Here is a 6061-nt window from a genome sequence, read left to right as displayed (position 1 = left end):
GTGCGGTTTGTTTTCACTCTTGGATGATCACCCGCAGCCATTCTTTGCGAGAGTGCAAAAATCGTGCAGGACATGATAGGCCTAGTAATAATGACAGTACAGCCTTACAGGTCCACCTTTCGGTGAAAAAAAAAGAAAATATATTATAGACTCCCACAAAACAATCGCAATCTGTCCTCTCTAAGTGAGTTTAAGAGCTCACTTAAAACCTGGTTATTTAGTCAAGCTTTTTTTTAAACATTTCCTTTTTTCCTTTTCTCATACCTCCTTTTCACTGATTTTTTCTTTCTGCCTCTATTTCTTGCGCCATGAGCATCTATTCATGATGGATACCGGCGCATTACAAGTGTTCATATTATTATTATTATTATTATTATTATTATTATTATTATTATTATTATCATCATCATCATCATCATCATCATCATTATACATGTTCAAAAATTGACAACAGTCGTAAAGAAAATTGCAAACAACAAACAAACACGTACCAGAAAAAATACAATAATTGTTCCGAACATTATAGATTGCAATATTCCTCAGTATGAGAGGAAGCAATAGGCCCTATACGTTTCGTATATACTGTAAGTTTGGATTTGAATGTTTCTGTCGATGACAGATGCCTTAACCGCTGAATATGTAACTGATTCCACAATTTTGGTCCTATAACCATGATAACGGAGAAAGCACGATCACCCCATCTATATGTTTTACTCTTGGTGTTTGGAGTAACAATGCATCTGATGATGAACGTAGACTTTGTGTCGGATTGTATCTGGGAATGAAGTCACGTAGGTAGGCCTATACACGGGGAATCATAGTGAACGAAATGCTGTGCTATGATAACAGAATCTTGAAAACAATCCTTTTTTTCCCCCTACAGGTTGCCAACGTATAAAGAACGGAGAATTGGTGATATGGAATCAAACTTTCGTAAAAAAACAATTGGCCGGGCGGCAGAGTTTTGCAACCATCGAAGTTTTGTGACATTTTTTTTTTTTTTTTTTTTTGGGGGGGGGGGGTCAACAACGAATTCGAAATATTTCACCTTGAGAAGAAATTAAAGCATGGATAAGTATCTCAGCTGCAGATTTAGAAAAATATTTCCTTATGAAACTTAATTGCGCAACTGACATGACTTACATATATTATTCCGCTGAATTTGAGTTATATATGACTTCGAAATGACATTTCCTGATCATACCTAAATCAGGGGCTTTTTTTTTTTTTGATGGAGTAAAACAAGTGCTATATAACGATGTGGACATGAACCGGTATATCGGCTATACAATGTACTTACATATGCTTTGAACCTAATAACAAAAACTCAGATTTATCATCATTCAGTTTAAGGACATTGGATGTAAGCCAGATTTCAGGTCTTGCAAACATGCTTCAATTCACTTTGCAATGGTATGGATGACAATGAAGAAACAGTATAGGTTTAAGAGATAGATAGAGTTGTATATCATCTGCATAACGATGATAACCAATACAATCCTTATGAAATACTTTAATAATTACTGACTGGTTGCATTTATTTATACAGAGAAAAAAAGAAGCGGGTCTCCAACAGAACTCTGGGGTATAGGCCCTACACCAAACTTTAACATGTTTAATATAGTTTTACAAGAGGTATAGAATCACCAATTTTGACAGAATAAGATCGTTCACATAAGTATTGATAGGACATAAACCAATCAAGGACGTTCCCTTGATACCCAAATATCTCAACCCTTAAACAAAATAATGTGATTGACTGCGTCAAAAGCTGAGCTCACCTTGATATCAAGCATGATAACAAGAGCGGTGATGTTACCACCATCATCTAATATTTTCTGAACACATTATCTGTTAAGTTGACTAACAGTGTTTCCGCACTATGACCAGGTTTGTTAACAGATTAAATGATTCAAACAATTATTTATTATCTTACAGATGTTGTCAATATTGTGAGAAAACAACCTTCTCAAGTAGTTTACTAAAAAAGGACAAATTTGAAATTGGGCGGTAGTTTTTGAGACACTCCTGATCTAAGCCTGTATTTTTTCAAAATTGGATGAATAACTGCTCTACACACCTGTGGAACTACACCTAATCTCAGGCAAGCAATTATGATTCTTTTAATCTTGTGATAACGGGTGCGAAAACTCTGCCATACTTCTACACCAAATCTGTCGGGATTAGATCAAGTTTACACGATTTTGTTTGGTGAGTTCTTAACAAGCTTTTCTATCTCATTAACAGTGACAGACTGAAACTCGCTCTGGCTGTTCACAACAACATGGGGAGCACTGTTGGATTGCCACAAATTTATCAATGGAATATTGATTGAGACAATTTGTCAGCTCAGCCTGATGCATGAGTGAGGTGTCCTGGTAAAGGAGATCTCTGTTTTCGGTGAAGTAAAGCATTAGTAACTATATGAAGTGAAGAGTAGGCTAAACAATATTGTAATACACATCAGTGAGGCGAGGGCATTAGTAAGAATTACCCACGCAAAGTATAGGGGTCTCACCTTTGGAACCGTCTTAACACCTCGAGTGATAATGACTGGCACCTATACCAACTCCCTTGAACAATGTCCGAAAGAAAATTAATGTGTATTATTAATTGGCTTTTTAAAAGTGATGACGAAGCAGACCCTTGTCGTTTGATAAAATTCCGCTCACGGGGTACATTCATTTCTGCGAGTTTCTGTTTAAAGAAGAAATCCTCTCCAGAATTTTGCCAATTTCAGGGCAAAAGAAAGAGGAAAAGATTGTTAAATCTATAAGACACCGATCTTTTTGCAGTGTACGGTGTGAAAAGCGTTGATATTTCACTCACTGCAGATAATATATAGTTGTCAAACCTGAATTTCAAACCGCTTGGAAAATATTAAATAAAGCCATTTTAACGAAAACAAGGATAAGCCCTGCTTTACTATACGATGAAAAACTCAATAATTCTGTAATTGACGATCCCACATCAATGGCGAATATATTGTTAATCAATATGCGTTTCTCAAATAGGAAACCATCATGCCCAAAATTAATAAAGTTATACCAAAGTTTTTTGATTTCCTACACAAACGCCAATATATTCATAAAATAATTTCTGATTATCAATTTGTGTTTTTGGGGGGCTAAATACAACACATCTCATTCAGTCCTTACCTTCCTTAATAAAGTCTCAAAAGCTGATGATAATACAACTTAATTGATGTCTTTCTGGACCTTTCCAAGGCTTTTGATTGACCATCGACGGATGCATGGTATATCGGAGGAAACAAGCGCCATGGTTCAGGAATTATACCTTGTAATCGCAAACAATTTATTTTCATCAATAATTGTCATTTATGCAAAACTTCAACTGCGACGTGCTTAAAGAAGCGTTTACTATATTAAGACATTAAATAGTCCCTTTTATTTGCTCTTTATATCAACGATAGTACAATATGTATGTAGAATTCATCGAGTTCTTTTCTGTTTTTGTTATTTACTGATGATTGTTGTAATTTTCTATCTAACTCCAAACCTGATAATTATATTGATTGATACTTTAAACACTGAATTAGTAGAATTAAAAAAGGATAAGAGCTAACAAACTTTCATAGACCTTCAAAAAATATATATGTTTTAGTAATTTCCTTGAATTTACTACAATGTAAGTAATATCTATAAATGTTTTAATACAGTTATGGAAAAAGTCTCTGCAAATAAATTCTTTTATATAGGTTTGATTTTTTTATGATAAACTCACTTGGAATCTACATATTGATTCTATGGTCGCATAAGGTGTTCAAAATAAAGTCACATTATTTTGGTCTTTTAATAATGATGAAAATAATATAGCTCTTCTATTTATAGCTTTGTTATGATCATGCCTTACTTAAAGCTGTTATACATGGCATACTGTCGCCTGCATGGAGAAACATTATATTCCTCACAGATAAAGAAAGGATATTGCGTTTTGCAGATGCCATACGTGTACTGATGTTCTATTTCATTAAAATAGAAATTCAAATATCAATGATTTGTATCGTATGCACATGACCAGTTTATGTACAAATCAACCAACCATTCTCTCCCACTTTCTCTTCCATGTTGGTTAAAACGGAAATACTGTCCACTGATATCCTACCCGGAAATCCAAGGAATTTCACTGGCCTTTGACTAGGATTGTCTTTTATAAATCTGCACTTTCTTTTTCTGGCCCTAAATCTTGAAATACTCTTGATAACAGTCTAAAGAAGCTTTAAGTTTTAATACTTTCAATCTTACATGAAAAGTTGGTGTTTTTTTTTTAATTCGAAATTCCGACATAGCGGAATGAGGTACACACTATGTATAAAAAGCCGTATATATTTCTTTCTATTTCTATCATAATCGTTTATCTTCTACCTCTCTATACCTTGGTAAGCCCGTGCATCTGGTGCCTCGTTGGTTTTAACCATGTTGACCCTATACAACTCATTTCCTTTTATACCCGCATTCCCTGTCCTCTTCAGTCTCATGCTGATATTCTTTCCACGCTAATCCTGTTTTTCTCTTCTTCTTCTTTTTTTTTCCACAAGAGAGCCGTCCTGCATGTATACAATGTAGGCCGTATACCATTATTATGTTTGCTATTATGTCAAAATTTTGATAGAGTCGAGCTGACTTTGAAAATGAAGTGACATTAATATATATAGATTAAAAAGGATGTCAGAGGCTCCAGTCGACCAGTTGGGTGCTTCGGACGGCACACATGAGATTTTATAGCGAATAAAGAGTATTGACACTTAAATCATAATATACTAGTACATGTTGAGAGGTTTTCTGTTGATCCTTCCGTTACCAATAGAAACATAGTAAAAGACCAGTAGAATATAAAAAAGCAGATAAAATGGATATCTTGATATCAATGCTTCCTGAGACAACTCTCAGTTCAAGTAACACTTGCCATGTTTTCTACGATCCACATCAATATCATACCATGGACCTATGTAGGTCAATGATCATATACTATAACCATGCTAACGTATACTATTGATCTGCATGCGTCTTTGTATAATGAATACAATTTTCTCATCACCAATATCAAAGGGAAATTTTGAGTGTGCCATAAGAGTCAATGAATATGTCACTTGACGCTTAACATAGAATAAAATGTATAGGCATACTTACATGCTGTATGGTATTGCTGTCACGTGGCTGTGTATCAGGGGGCGGGGGGGGGGGGGGCATATGCACCCCAGCTCACAGAGCGGGAAGGGGGATGACATGTAGGGCCTATTACATTCCTCCACCCCCTCCCCCTGTTTTCAGTTGAAAATATTTTGATGAGTGGTATTATATCTTCTTTTTCTTCTTATTGTTATCATTCTCGTTATCGTCTTTATTTTCATATTTCTTATAATCCCTATCCATACAGAGTATATAATTTCAAAGCAGATGCATGTATTTATTTTTTATGTCTCTTTTTATTGAGGAAAAAGTGGTGGTAGCAAAGGGCTACATTAATTCTTTAACATGCACAACGAGAAATTGGAGTGTGAGGCAGAAGCCGGTGAGGGAGAGGGGAGAGAGAGTTGCTTGCACAAAAGGGAGACAAAGGCAAACGAAAGTTGTGAGTCAACAAATCTCCAATTCGTTTGCCCATAGTTGTACTCATTTGTAAGGATCGACCATTATCTATACCATTTGTAGATGAAACAAAACCCAGCTTAAGTGCTTCAAAATAATTCTAAAATGTGAGTTAGGGATAAAAATAACCAATGAAACAACGTTAATCATAATCAATGTTAAGTATTGTTAGATATACAAAATGTGAACAATAGTTATAATGAAATAAGTTTCTAGAATATTTTTTTTTTATATGAAGATGTTTTGTGATGCAACTGACTCACACTTATATGCATCAAAACTAAGGTGATAACTCGAACGATTTTTAAATCACTGCTCCCAATGGTATACCATACCAAATAGTATTCATTGTGTTATTATCAATCATTATGCATGCATTGGCGGTGGCTCGGTGGCCCTGCATGGACCACCTTAAGTTGATGTCGGGACACCAGCGACTTTCCTTCTCAAAA

Source organism: Diadema antillarum, unplaced genomic scaffold (assembly GCF_040938485.1).
Source record: "Diadema antillarum isolate AM-2024a unplaced genomic scaffold, OU_Dant_1.0 seq00000507_RagTag, whole genome shotgun sequence".
Taxonomy (NCBI): Eukaryota; Metazoa; Echinodermata; class Echinoidea; order Diadematoida; family Diadematidae; genus Diadema; species Diadema antillarum.
This window is presented reverse-complemented; position numbering follows the sequence as displayed.